At 40.9% G+C, this 15,775-nt stretch overlaps 1 protein-coding gene across 1 annotated transcript in view; it reads right to left on the minus strand.

Annotated features, from left to right (window-relative positions):
- LOC122903232 (sodium/glucose cotransporter 1) overlaps positions 1-15,775 on the minus strand; it is an 81,947-nt gene that overhangs the window by 60,149 nt on the left and 6,023 nt on the right. The window lies entirely within an intron of this gene.

Consider the following 15,775-nt stretch of genomic DNA (forward strand, 5'->3'; position numbering starts at 1 on the left):
TAAGAAAGAGACATCATTCTCTCTCTCTCTCTCTCACTATCCCTGTCTCCCTCCCTCTCCCTCTTCCTCTCCCTGCGTCCCTCCCTCCCACCATTCCTCTCTTCCTCTCTTTCATTCTCTGCTCAGAAAAAAGGCCATGTGAATGCATGGATGGAAGGCAATCATCTACAAGCCAGAAAAAGAGGTCTCACCAGAAACCAACCCCCCAGAAATGTGGAAAACATCCAGAAATGTGGATAAATAAATTCCTATTGTTTAAAGCTCCCAGTGTATGGTATTTTGTCAGGGCAGTACAAGCAGGCTTGTAGTAACAGACACCACTGCTTCATCACTTCCACTCCCCTGCCAGATTTTTACTCTGCCCTTCCTCTCACTAAAGTTCATTAACAATGCTTTCATCACTCTGATTTCCCAAACACTCTCTGTCCACTCCTCACTCACATTCATGCCCATTTGGGAAACATGTCCCATCCAGGGGGTGACCCAGTGATATGGGTCTTCTCTATAATTTCCTCCCACAGTCCTCTGAGTTCAGGACTTTAGACTTCATCTAAAATTTCCCCCAGCTTGACCTTGCTTCTGACTAACTTCTTTCCAAGACTTTCTCATCCCCTGATGGGGTTCAAGAAGCTATTACAAGTATTTAGATGGCTTTGCTGTCACTGTGCAAGTTGAGCTGGGTCTGACCACACTCAACAGGTTTGATAGCAAGGTAATTGGGGAAATAACATAATGTGACAACAAAAATGGCAGAAACACTATGTTTTCCTTTGAATTTTGGGAAATTCATAATCACATTTGACTTCCTAAACTTCCTACCCTAGAAAGTTGGCAGGAGAGGAAATATATGGAGAAATTAGAGAATTGTAAGTCTTCCAGAGTTGTATTGGACCCACAAATGTCATGGCTTGAATTCCCTCTGCAACACCCTGCAAGTGATGGTCAGTTTCTGAATGCATACTTCTAGTGACAGAGAGCTCCCCACTTTACAAGGCAGCTAAAACCATATGGGGAAAATTCTAATAAGTTAAAAAGTTCTCCTTTACCTTGAGCTGAAGTCTACCCATCTGGCTATTTCTGCCTTCTGGAGCGATACAGAACAAGTCAAATCTCTCTCCCATAAGCTAGCTCTTCCAATATCTAAGGAAAGGGGTTGTGCCTACCCTCAAATCTTCTCAAAGCTAAGCTTCCCCTTCTCATATGTCTGCTCCTCACTGGCCATGGACTTGAATCTATCTCACCAGAAATTACAGGCCTTCAGGGCTGTCTGCAATCCAACCCCCTCCTCCTTCTCCATCCCCAGAAGCCTCTCCATACTATTTCATATCCCCTGCACTCCAGTTAAATTACACTGACTCAGTTTCCTAGATATACTCTGGGCTTTCCTACCTTCTGTTTTTATTTATTTATGCCATTGCCCTCTACGTGAACCTCCTCTCCATCAAACTATGATGTCCCCAAAACACTGACCCAGTCTTCAAAAGGAATCCCAATCCCATCTCTCCACTGACACCATTCAGAGCTGATCTCTTCCTCCTCCAGTCTCTAACTCCCACTCCTTATCTGTTGCACTCTCCTGGGCATCATACTGCTTTCGCACAAGTGTTGCCCCCCTCCCATATCTTCTAGTCCTCAAAGAGCATTTCTGCATCTGCTCAGCACAGAACCTTTCTTGCACATGACAAGCATGCCGTAAGAGTCTGCTGAGTGAGTAAGTGAGTGAGTGAGTGTATCAATTCCTAGGGTGGTGGCGACAAATTGCCTTAGAGTTGTATTTATTCCCACTGTCTGCATAGAATTGGGACTCTTCATAGGGACATGTCAAGGATGGCTCTCTCCTGAGGAAGAGGCAATAAACTTGGCCTGCCAGGCCCAGATGGTACCCAGGAGAACTATGGGCCATGCTAGGACTATGCACTACTCTGAGATGTTAATATAGTGACCTGTAAGATCAGTGTTAGTAAGAACAAGAAACAAGACCTCAAGTGGAATCTGACCTTCTGAGTTAGTCCCTCAAAGAGCCAAGTAAATAGGTTCTCCCATATATTTCTGACATAAATGTAATTCTGGAAAGTAGTTTGTTGGTACATATCAAAACTTTATCTCCCTCCACCATATGATACTACTTTTAGTACTCTACCTTATGCAAGTTATCAAAAATACAGACAAACATTTATATAAAAGTATTTCTTAGTAATGTTCATTGCCATGTTACTTATAATACAGGAAAGTTTGGAAATAACATAAAGTCCCCATAATAGGAAGACAACCAGATAGATGAAGGTATATACCTGTGATAGACTATTACACAGCCATTAAAATCATTGCTTTGAAGAATCTGTTATGATGGGAAGATGAAAGTGATAAAATGTCAAATAAAAAATAATATACAAAGTTTTAAAGAGAGAGATAGTGATAGAGATAGGGATACATTTCCACATTTAACAGTGGCTATCTTTGAAAGAGAAAAGAATGAATGTGTTTTTGTACTTTTTTTGTACTTTTCTAATCTTTCCACAATCAGTTTGTGTAATTTTATTTATTTTTTTTCCAATTTATTTATTTTCAGAAAAACAGTATTCATTATTTTTTCACCACACCCAGTGCTCCATGCAAGCTGTGCCCTCTATAATACTCACCACCTGGTACCCCAACCTCCCACCCCCCTGCCACTTCAAACCCCTCAGATTGTTTTTCAGAGTCCATAGTCTCTCATGGTTCACCTCCCCTTCCAATTTACCCAAAAGCACATACCCTCCCCAATGTCCATAACCCTACCCTCCTTCTCCCAACCGCCCTCCCCCCAGTAATCCACAGTTTGTTTCGTGAGATTAAGAGTCACTTATGGTTTGTCTCCCTCCCTATCCCATCTTGTTTCATGGATTCTTCTCCTACCTACTTAAGCCACCATGTTGCATCACCACTTCCTCATATCAGGGAGATCATATGATAGTTGTCTTTCTCCGCTTGACTTATTTCGCTAAGCATGATACGCTCTAATTCCATCCATGTTTGTGTAATTTTATAAGCAGACCACAATTTGTAAAACCTTTAACAATAAAGGGAAATCATTCCAGAGCTGTCTCAGATTCATTTGCAGAACCTGAGAACAAAACATGCAGGAAAGTTGTGTTTGGTGGGGGTAATATAAGAAAAGACATGAAAATGTCATAAAATGATACCTAAAAATTGTGTTTTGTGTGACAAGAAAAAGAAAATGGGAACTATATGGAATAGCCTATTTACTTGCCAACATCCAGTCATCTGATGGTAGAGCTGGAATTACCTTGGAAATAATTAAGGTCAACCTTGTTATTTTCAAATGAAAACAAAATTATAGCCTTGAGGAAGAATGTGATTCAAGTTTACCCATTAATGCTACAATTAGTTTCACACCTTTAGGAAAGTAGGATAGTATGACACTCCAAACCACCCACCTAAGAGTCAAGAATTGCTTATGGCAAAGGACAATGGCTGTCTTCCTTATTTCACCATCAGAGGCAGCCAATGGATTTGCAAAAAGTATCCTGTATCAATAATCATGCCTGAAAATATAAATAAGTGGTAGGGACCCCACTTTCTTTCCTTCCATCCAAGAACACTGGGAGACTTCCAAACTGGTTCTAATCTTGGTTCTGTCAAAACAAATTTTATGACCATGAGCCAGTCACTTCCTTGCCTTGAACCTCAGTTTCTTCCACAATAAACTAAGGATAAGAATCCTTAGCTTGGTTTTTCAAACAATCTGAGGGGTTTGAAGTGGCAGGGGGGAGGGAGGTTGGGGTACCAGGTGGTGGGTATTATAGAGGGCACAGCTTGCATGGAGCACTGGGTGTGGTGAAAAAATAATGAATACTGTTTTTCTGAAAATAAATAAATTGGAAAAAAAAAAAAAAAAGAATCCTTAGCTTGGGGCGCCTGGGTGGCTCAGTGGGTTAAAGCCTCTGCCTTTGGCTCAGGTCATGATCCCAGAGTCCTGGGATTGAGCCCGGGGGCGTTTGCTCTGCGGGGAACCTGCTTCCTCCCTTCTCTCTGCCTGCCTCTCTGCCTACTTGTGATCTTTGTCTGTCAAATGAATAAATAAAATCTTTAAAAAAAAAAAAAAAAGAATCCTGACAACAAGGAGGTTGTCAGGCTTAAATGACATGACAAATAAGAGACATCTTTTTTTTTTAAGATTTTATTTATTTATTCATTTGACAGACAGAGATTACAAACAGGCAGAGAGGAGGCAGAGAGAGAGGAGGAAGCAGGCTCCCCGCTGAGCAGGGAGCCTGATGCAGGGCTCAATCCCAGGACCTGGGATCATGACCTGAGCCTAAGGCAGAGGCTTTAACCCACTGAGCCACCCAGGCACCCAATAAGATACATCTTCAAGAAAGTTTTCCCACTGTATGAGGGAAGTGTCAGGCAAGATAAAAAGAGAAAGGAAGAAGAAAAGAAAGAAAGGGAAAGAAAGAAAGGAAGAAAAAAAGAAGGAGAAAGAAGAAAGATAGATGATAGATAAGTGATAGAGGAAGAAAGAAGGGACGGAGGGAGGGGGGAGAGAGGAATGGAGGAAGGGAGAGAGGGAGGAAGAAAGAAAAAGGGGGGAGAGAGAGAGGGAGGGAGGAAGGAAGGGGGAAGAAAGAAAGGAAGGAAGGAAAAGAAAGGAAAGTTAAGGGGGGCATGTGATGTGATGAGCACTGAGTGTAATATACTAATATACTAATGAATCAAACACTACTTCCAAAATTAATGATGTATTATTGTTGGCTAATTGAAATTTAATTTATAAAAAAAAAGTTTTGTTCCACAAAGCTATGTTATTCTGGAGAAATACTGATGAAGCTTTTACACAGCCCATGTTTTTATGGAGTGCCCCCAAATTTCCTGGAAGAGACAGAGTGGTCACTTTCTCTTAGAGGGAGCAAGATCTTCACGGCTCAAATGGAAAATAAACTCACTTAATTTCACGAAACTGTTTTTCTTTGTTAAGGGACCATATAATACCCAGAATGCCCAGACCTCTGGAGATGGCTTTTTGCTCCAGTTTCTATTCCCTTTAAGGAATGAAACAAAATATCCCAGAGCTTCCTCTCCACCCTTTCTTTGGGCTGTGCTAGATGATTGCCTTCAACTGTTCTCAAACTGGAGCATGCATCAGAATCTAAAGTAAAAATACGGAACACCCAGTTATATCTGAATTTCAGATAAACAAAATCAGTTTTAATAAAATTATGTTCAAATATTGCATGAGACACATTACACTAAAAAAGTATTCATTGTTTCTCTGAAATTCAGATTTAATGAGCCACTATTTTTTTATTTGTTAAATCTGGCAACTCTAAGCACAGTCATTTGGAAATTTTGTTAAACCACAGACGGTTGAATCCCATCCTTTCAACTTTCTGATACAGCAGCTCTGGGTTAAAGCTGGAAATTTTGCCTTTCTAACTAGAGCCCAGGTCTTGCTGCTGCTGCTGTTGTGGGCACCACACTTTGAGACGCCTGTCCTGGGAGAATAAGAAAGGGAGAGAAATGACTAAATTTCGCAGTGCCTCCTCTAGGCCAAGTGTGGAGCCAGGCACCTCATTCACTTTAACTTACATCATGCTCACTATAGACTGTGAGATAAGAATGATTCTCATCTTCATTTTACGGGTGAGAAGACTGAAAACCAGAATAGTGATTTGCCCAAGTTTCCATAGCCAAACTGACCAACATCCAAGAGACAGAAAAGGCCATACCACAGCTCTGACTTTCCCCTTCTTCCCCAGACATTCGCTTCTGAACACGCCTGAAGGGGCACAGTCGGGTCAGACTCCCCTACCCATCTCACTGTAAATTTAGAAACAGCATGTATACATCTGCATCATGCTTGTATTTCAGATTCTTCCCTCATCCTCTGGGGAAATGGTCTTTAATCTGAATTAGTATTTTGATTCCATTATATCTTTTCATAGGAGAGGTTTGGAAAGATTTAAACTTTGACTCTTGCCATCTCTTCAGGATCACAATTCCTGGACTGGGACAGAAAAGAGGGTGAGGCTCATATATTCAGACCGTTTTATTTGAGATTCTGGTAAATATTTAGACACACACATTGCTCCAGAGCCATCATAATCTCTGTTTACTTTATGTCCTTCATGAACAATGGTGGCCATTCACTCATTATCTTCTTAAATCTCTCTCCTTGCCCTAAGAACCAAAAGGGCAGGAAATCAGGAAACCACTGCCAAGACTGGTACTTTCCCACAGGTTATTGGCACAAAAGGCAGGTGAGGTCTTCTGGTGGCATTCATAGGTCAAGGAGGCTAGAGATCAACCCTCTCACCAATTCAGATGGGCTATTCTTTGGAATCATCAACACTAGGGGTCCCTCACTCAAAGGGTCTGATCGATATGCATTATCTCCCCTACTCTGGCCCCCTTTCAGTTCCTCAACTATCCCAAGATCCTTCATCTCAGGCCTTTGACCATTCTGTTCCTTCTTCTTGGATTATTCTTTCCCCAATCTTTCTATGACTGCCTCCTGATCCTTCATGTCTCAACCTAAATACTCTGTCCTCGGAAAGGCCTTTCCTGATCCTCTTATGTAGGTTGAGAAAGACCACTTTCCTTCCCTCTCACCCTTGATTCAAATACATTTCCTTCTTAACACTTACCACTATTTGTAATTGTGGATATATTTTGTAAGAATGTGTGTCACGCACACACAAATATATGCCAGCACCTAACACAGAACATAACACATAGTACGTAATCAACATGTAAATACAGAATGAAATAATAACAATGCATAAATGGATAAATTATTGAATTTGCTTTAAGAAGGAAGTTTAAGAATTAAGTTTAAGAAGAAAGGTCTGGAGGGCGCCTGGGTGGCTCAGTGAGTTAAGAAGGAAGGTCTGGAGATGAGATAAAATAATAATGATGACGATGGGGGCACCTGTCTGGCTCAGTCTGTAGAGTATATGACTCTTGATCTTAGGGTCATGAGTTTCAGCCCTCATGACATTTAAACTAGAAATGGGGGAACTAGGGTTCAAAATAAAGCAGCCTGGCTCCAGGGCCCCCGGTCTTAGTCTAAACTCTAAATCACCTCACTAATATAAAATTTACCCAAACAAAGAGAAACATAGGTGACCTAAAATGTGCCATGCCAATGGTGGAATGGGAAAGCCCAGATATATATCTAACAAGAATAACCCAAAGCCTTCATCTTAGCTGATAGTTTTAGCACTCTTCTGACTTGAACACGACTAGAAATGTTGATTATAATTTACTTTTTCCTTTCTCTGTCTGGGAAAGTGCTGATGTGTAAAAAAAAAAAATGCTAGGAAGGTATCCAGAGAGAAATGAGAAACCAGGAGTTTATGCACCAACTAGGTGACAGGAAATTGGCTACACAGCCATCAACTGATGCCTAAAAACACAAAGAATACATGGGGTGGTGAGTGGCTGTGCATTAATCAGAGAAACTCCTCAGAGGGGATTAAGCCATGAAGAGCGACAGGGAAATAAATGGCCCTATCAAAAAGAGAGGAAGAAAGGCAGGGAGAGAAAGTGAGGGAAGGAAAAGAAAGAGGAGAAGAATGACTTGGTGGTAGAAGATGAAAAGAAGAAGAAGAGAGGGAACAGGCTATTCAAGAGCAATGTAGCAACTGTCACATTAAGCAAAAAACCCTCATCAGAAAAGGGATACATATCTACATAAACAGTCAAGTTTTACAAAATCTTGACTCAACCTGAGAAAAAACAAATGTTTGAGACATTAAGGAAGCATAGTCATGCCAGACTTTTCCAAGGGGTCCAATAGGGCTGAAATCAGGCACTCTGAATGGGGCCAGTTTGCTTTTCCAATTTTACTACCACGAGCCTTAAAAAGACAAAGTCTGAAGAAAAAATATTTTTCTCTGTACACAGAAACAGAAATGTGGAGCACTGCTGGACGAAGGCTTGACTTGGACCCAGCGCCCTCTTAACCTCCTAAATTCTTACAGCCTACACTCTGTGGCCAGTGGCCAGAGAGCAGAATGCAGGTTAAGGTCTTAGGTGACATCAACAAGGGGATACAGCAAGAGTGTCTAAGGACGGGACGCCTGGGTGGCTTAGTTGGTTGGGCCGCTGCTTTCGGCTCAGGTCCTGGGATCGAGTTCCGCGTCGGGCTCCTTGCCCAGCAGGAAGCCTGCTTCTCTCTCCTCTGCCTGCCACTCTGCCTGCTTGTGCACTATCACGCTCTCTCTCTCTCTCTCTCTCTGACACATAAATAAATAAATAAAATCTTTAAAAAACAAAAAAAGGAGTGTCTAAGGAGTCTAAGGACATGTCCTTCACCTCCCTCCTATTTCTTTAATTCAGCACATATTTCTCAAATGCTTACTAGATGCAGAGTCCTAGACTAGGTATTAGAAGAAGAAAAAAAAGATTAAGAAAAACATAGCCTCAGCCCTGGGATAAACAAAAGCACACAGAGCTACATGCAAGTAGAAAATAATCAGAGCAGGAAGAAAGGGTCAACTGGACTTACTGGTCACTTCTATTAAATCTTATGAAGGTCAAGTACTTGTCTGTCCTGGGTCTCACATCTTCCTGAACTTTGTTCCCTTGGTGAACTCTCTGCCTCTTCTGTGTCCATTCACATAGTTCATGCTCTTTTTCTCTCATTCATGAGTTACCACCTAGGTCTTGGGCCTGCTGGACTCTTTCAAGACCCACTCCAGTAGCATCTTAATAGATATTTGATCATTAGGATTTAAAGACTTAAATATCAAATCAGATACATTTTACTCAAGAAAGTTTAGTGAGTATAAAAAGCTGTCTTCTCAGTAAACAACATTTGTTGGAGAGGATGTGGAGAAAGGGGAACCCTCTTACACTGGTGGTGGGAATGCAAGTTGGTGCAGCCACTTTGGAAAACAGTGTGAAGATTCCTTAAGAAATTAAAAATAGAGCTTCCCTATGATCTTGTAAGTGTGCTACTGGGTATTTACCCCAAAGATACTGATATAATGAAAAGAAGGGCCATCTGTACCCCAATGTTCATAGCAGCAATAGCCACAGTTGCCAAACTTGTGGAAAGAACCAAGATGCCCTTCAACGGATGAATGGATAAGGAAGATGTGGTCCATATATACTAAGGAGTATTATGCCTCCCTTAGAAAGGATGAATACTCAACTTTTGTTTCAACATGGATGGGACTGGAGGAGATTATGCTGAGTGAAATAAGTCAAGCAGAGAGAGTCAATTATCATATGGTTTCACTTATTTGTGGAGCATAAAGTATAACCCAGAGGACATTGGGAGATGGAGCCAACAAGTGAGTTGGGGGGAATTGGAGGGAGAGACAAAACATGAGAGACTGTGGACTCTGAGAAACAAACTGAGGGTTTTGGAGGGGAGGGGGATGGGGGGTTGGGTGAGTCTGGTGGTGGGTATTATGGAGGGCACATATTGCATGGAGCACTGGGTATGGTGTATAAACAATGAATCCTGGAATACTGAAAAATAAAATAAATAAAATGGAGGTGGGGGGTCTGTCTTCTTTCATGAGGGAAAATTTTCATCATGGTCTCTACTCAATCCTAAAGAAAAGAATTTCTTGGTTTTCAGATAAACCTTTAGACTATACCTATTGATCTCACAAATTTCCAACCCAAAGAATAGGAAGAAAGGAGCTGAATAACCAGAAAAAGAGAAAGAGTCCTAGCTCTGTAATTATCTTGTATGAACTTGGGCAACCCATGGGGTTAATCTTCATTCTTGCTGGATCACTCAGATATGGGATACGATGATAGTCTTAAAAAGTTTTCAGCAACAATCTTAAGTAAGTACCATTATTGTCACTGTAGAGATAGCAAATGTAAGACACAGAGATGCTTAGTAACTCAAGCAAGGTCACACAACAATTAATGGGCAGAAGCTAGGCTTGAACTCTAGCAGCCTGACTCCAGATCCTAGGCCTGAACAAGGGATCGACAAATTAGGGCTTATAGACCAAACCTGGCCCTCTGCCTCTTTTTGCAAATAAAGTTTTTTTAGAACATAGTCATGGCCATCCATTTATGTATTGTCCATGGCTAATTTCATGCTACAATAGCAGAGTTGAATAGTTGTGACAGAGACCATATAGCCTACAAAGCCAAAATATTTATTATCTGGCGCATTACAGAGATTATTTTTCTTTTTTTTTAAGATTTCTTTTATTTTTATTTATTTGACAGAGAGAAATCACAAATAGGCAGAGAGGCAGACAGAGAGAGAGAGAGAGGAGGAAGCAGAGAGCCCGATGCGGGACTTGATCCCAGGACCCTGAGATCATGACCTGAGCTGAAGGCAGAGGCTTTAACCCACTGAGCCACCCAGGCGCCCCACAGAGAATGTTTTTCAACCCTCGCCCTACATCACTGTGGTATACTCCTCTCTGATGATTCTCTAATAATAAAAGAAGGAAAGGAACTGTGGCTATTGAGAGATCCACAGCCATTCAATTTTCTAGATCCTCTTTGGCAATAGACTGGCTAACATGCCCACACTCATTCTTGGCTCCTTCCCTGTGGTGTGGACTCGTAAACTTTTAGTACTGGAGGAGACTTTGAGATCCTCAATCTGGCTGTCCCCCATTACAGAGGAAACTCTGAGACTCAGAGAAGTTAATGATTGGCCCAATGTCACAAAGCTGGGACAAGCCAAGTCCTTTGGTTTCTTTGTGAGGTTCCCACTCCTTCTGGAGTGCTTATTTCTGCTTTGAAGGAGGTTGTCAAAGGGTTTATTCAACCCCATTATAACCCACTTCTCCTTTGGAGCTGACTCAGGTAAGTATAATCAAATCCTCCTCCAAAATAAGAATTCTCCACTGGGTGGTGTATCTGAGGCCCAGCCTCTCTGATTAATTTCTGCTACCACTAGACAAGGAGTAGGGAATTTCCCCTTCAATGCTCACATTCCTGCTTCCCCATTTCCCACATCCCCAAATAATCATTACAACATAGCATACAGGCAACTGTTTGTTAAAAACTGCCAACCACAGAAGGGAATCCTGAGCCATCAACCAGCCTAAAGTTACAAAAGGTATAGCTTCATGGTTTCATATTACTCAGTTGGCTTGGCTTGCTCAAGTGTGACTCAGGTTTCTGGAGGCCTCCCTGCCTGGCCCACTGTGTAAGCTGTCTCCTCTTGTAACCCAGCCTTGGAGTGCTTGCTCTTCCTCTTCAATTGTCCCTCACTTCTATTCTTTTTTTTTTCTTTTCAGCGTAACAGAATTCATGTTTTTGCACTGCACCCAGTGCTCCATGCAATACGTGCCCTCCTTAATACCCACCACCTGTCTCCCCCAACCTCCCACCCCCCGCCCCTTCAAAACCCTCAGATTGTTTTTTTTTCCCAATTTATTTATTTTCAGAAAAACAGTATTCATTATTTTTTCACCACACCCAGTGCTCCATGCAAGCTGTGCCCTCTATAATACCCACCACCTGGTACCCCAACCTCCCACCCCCCCGCCACTTCAAACCCCTCAGACTGTTTTTCAGAGTCCATAGTCTCTCATGGTTCACCTCCCCCTTCCAATTTCCCTCAACTCCTTTCTCCTCTCCATCTCCCCATATCTCCCCATATCCTCCATGTTATTTGTTATGCTCCACAAATAAGTGAAACCATATGATAACTGACTCTCTCTGCTTGACTTATTTCACTCAGCATAATCTCTTCCATGCCCATCCATGTTGCTACAAAAGTTGGGTATTCATCCTTTCTGATGGAGGCATAGTACTCCATAGTGTATATGGACCACATCTTCCTTATCCATTCCTCTGTTGAAGGGCATCTGGGTTCTTTCCACAGTTTGGCGACCGTGGCCATGCTGACGCATTGGGGAATGGATGGCCCTTCTTTTCTTAAGGCAAGACACAAATGATTTCTCTCTCTCAGGCTTATTAACTTTTTAGGAATAGGGTCTTTTTCCAGAGCTTCTAAATATTCACTGGTTACAGGTCATAACTTCTCCTTCAGCCTCCTAAGCGCCTAAGAATGTCCCCAGTGGACCTCTTTCTTCAACCTCTTTTCAGACTTTGCAAGGTACGATTTCCTCCTACTTTTTTTGTGGGTTAGTACCCAAGTCCTCCTGGCCTCTGGTGTATTAATCCCAGGTCCTCCCTTCCTCAAATCACCTAAGAACTCTTTTCCCAAAACTTCTCTGGTTGTTCACTCCTACTACATCACAAAGCAACATGGCTAAAGGCAGATGGAGGGGACAAAGTGTCCCAGTAGGTTACTGACAGAGATGTGAGCTCCTGGAAGCCTGTTATCTCTGTAATGTTCTCCTTGGGCTTGCACTTTTGGGAATTTATATTACAAGTATTAACTTCCAAGCCTGACAGGATTGAATTGACTTTGTATTTTAACATGAAGAGAAATATAGATGTATAGGTTTAATATAGTTTCAATTCTTTTTCAATTTTAGAGGGAAAGTCCTTAGATTCACATCTTCTTTTAACTCCTCCTTTCAAGCATGTATTACAATATAATTTAAAACCATTTAAAATTTTAGAATAAAAATTATCATGCTTATTTTTCTTATAAATTAATAGTTTTTAAATTTTATAAATTAGCAGAACCTTGTTCTCAAACAAAATCTTTGCAGATTCCCCTTATATAAAATAAATAAAAGTCAGTTAGCTGGGAAAGAGGAAGAGGGCAGCGTTTGAGATATTTCTGCAGTGAACATATTTGCAAACACACTATTTTAGAATATAACCATACTTAATTGAATCTAAGATACCAACTACTGTAAGACATACCATGTAGCACCAAGAAAGAAAAAGCATTGCCACTTAAGCTATGGCATGCCACTAATGGATTATAACACACAAGCCAATCTCAAAGATGTCAAAATGTGGTCAGTGTGTAGCTGGGATTGATGATTATAGTAGTATAAATAAATATAAATATAAATCATGCTCATTTATTGACATAGTCAATCTGAAAGCTAAATTTAAGTGAAGCAGCAGCACTAGCTTCACATAAATGACAGTTTTCATTTATTGGGCATTACTAAGTGCTATGCCCCCAAACAAATGCCAACGGGAAGGCTGCCTTAATGCTCCTAACCTTCCTTCCATTTCTTAATAGTCTCATTTACTGAGTACTTGTCAAGTGCGGAATGGAGTACATGGATTATATCATTTAATCCTGACGAAAACACTCCAAATTTGGTAGGCACTATTCTCCTACTTTTTAGAGGTAGAAATTGAAGCTCAGGGAAGGTCAGTGACTTAGCCAAAGCATACAATTAATAAATGTGGCAGATCAGATATGATGACTTCAAAGCCCATACATGTTCTCTATAGAATTTTTTAGAATTAAATCATTCTCAAAATTGAGAAGGACTTAGACGTCATTGATCCTCCATTCAAGAATTCCTCTCTCCAGCATCCCTAGCAGATGATGTCTTCAGTATATCTGACCAGATAGATAAGAGTCTACCCAAACCAGTAATTATCAAACCTGCCTGATAATGAAAAGCATCTGGAAGCTTTTTTAAAATGCAAATTCTTAGGCCTCTCTTCCAAGGTTTTTTTGCTTGCTTGGTTGGTTTTTGGTTTTGGTTTTTTTTTTTTTTTTTTTAAATAGGTCTGGAGTAAGGCCTAGAAATCTGTACCTTTGGTAAGCACACCCAGATAATTCTGATACATGGACAAGTTTGCAAACCACTTATGCAATCTCACAGACTTAGATGGAAACCATTATTGGAAGAAGAAGTTGAATTTCAGCCCCATCAAGGAAGTAGTGACTTCTGTACAAAAGAATAATGATGCCATGTTTCTCTGTTAGTTAGAATACTCTAACAATGAAACATAATCTAACAATGAAAGCAACACCCACGGGAAAGCCCACATGAATCATTGACCCTACATGCTTTGGGAAGAACTAATTCCTCTCACCAACCAAATCTGAGCCCGACGCACTCCCAGGTGCTATCAGGAAGAAAAGCATCATTGCTAGTTAAGATGTGATGTGCTGCCAGACCAAGCCCAAAATGCAAACTTCCTAAGGATGGTTCTGTCCCATTCTTAGCCCCACACATACACTCTGATTGGCTTCTCCATGACCCAGAGATTAGAAGTTGATGTCTTACCCCCAATAAATCAGCCCTAGAAATTTTATAGAAAGAGATATGAGAGTTTCTTGTCACAGTGTGGGGAGGGGAGATTAAGCAATTCTGGATCAAACTGAGGGCAGCTGAGTACTTGGCAGGTTTACTGACGCATTAGAAGGAGTGGGGGTGCACTGCTTTCGAAATAACTAAAAATGAACTTCCTATCCGACTCTGTAATTCAGCAAATCTCAAGTCCACTAAGATTTCACCCAGCCTTGGCCCTGAAATCTGTACAACACCCTGTCCAATAGAAATTTCTATGATGATAGAAACATTCTAGATCTGTACTGTCTAATATGGCAGACACTACCCCCATGTAGCTATTTTTTTCTCTATTAAACTTAAGATTTTAATTTTTTATTTTTTTATTAACATATAATGTACTATTAGCCCCAGGGGTACAGGTCTGTGAATCGCCAGGTTTAAACATGTAGCTATTAAGCACTTGGAATATGGTGAGTAGGATTGAGTAAAGACATTTTTAATTTTATTTAATTTTAATTTCAACTTAAGGAGCCCATGAGATTAGTGGCTACCATATTGGACAGCGCAGTTCTAGAGGGACTACCCTAGACTTGTCTTGAACTTTGTGATCAGAGTTGCCTATTCAACACCAACTTTTAGGAAAGCACCAAAGTACAAAGCTTGAGAAGATAAAATATATCAGGAGAGAGCACCATGAGGGACCCATGATATAAATCAGCATCTGCCCAGTATTCTTGGCCACCTTAGGGATAAGACAGAAATGACTTCAGGGATAATCCAAGCAACTGTGAAGATTTCAGTTATTAAAGTCCATCCCAAAACAGCTGATCAAAGGCCAACTGCAGGGTGTGGTGTGATTTCCTTGCAACTCTTCTCATGCTCTGCATATGACTGTGACAATTTTTAATTTCTTCTCTTCCTCCAGCCAACTCACACTCACTTTCTTCTAATTGTTTCTATGCTTCATTACCCACCTCTTTCACCAGCTAGTCTTGCTTGTATCTTATGTCCAAGGAACTGGACAACTTGGCCAATCTGGTCAACCAGTCATTTTGGAGAGAACTCTGAGTTGATTTAGTCATTGGACTGAACTGATAAGCTAGCCAGAGCTCTGTGCTGATAGGATGGAAGGGGCTTCCCAGTTTCTCTTCCATGCATGTACATGTTCTTTGACTGAGATAGTTCTGCCCATGTACAAGAAAAATACCTCTCAAATATACAAAACACAAAATCCTCAAAGAGATGAAGAAAACTGTAAGAACAGTAGGGGTCTCCTCCTCCATCTGTTCTATGAGTGCTTCTTGAGGTTCCCTTGTGTATCAGGCATTGCATTAGGCTCCCAACTTGGGACAAATAAAGTGTCTCTATCATGAGACATAAAGTAACAAAAATGTTACTGTAGTGAAAGAGCTATTTATTGAGTTTTCACCCCACAAAAATTATCCATTTCTCATAACACTCCTAGAAGGCAACTATTACCATCATGTTTTTATACATACAAAAATAGAAGCTCAAATGTACCCAAGATCATCTCAGTCTGTGTGCTCTTTTTGCTTCTCCACACTGTCCACCTTGTGCAGTCTCTTCCTCTATGTAAACCGTGAAAGAGTCCAAGCATTATTTATTTACCCTTACCATAAGAGATTAAGGGT

The sequence above is a fragment of the Neovison vison genome, chromosome 3 (assembly GCF_020171115.1).
Source record: "Neovison vison isolate M4711 chromosome 3, ASM_NN_V1, whole genome shotgun sequence".
In the NCBI taxonomy this organism is placed as follows: domain Eukaryota; kingdom Metazoa; phylum Chordata; class Mammalia; order Carnivora; family Mustelidae; genus Neogale; species Neogale vison.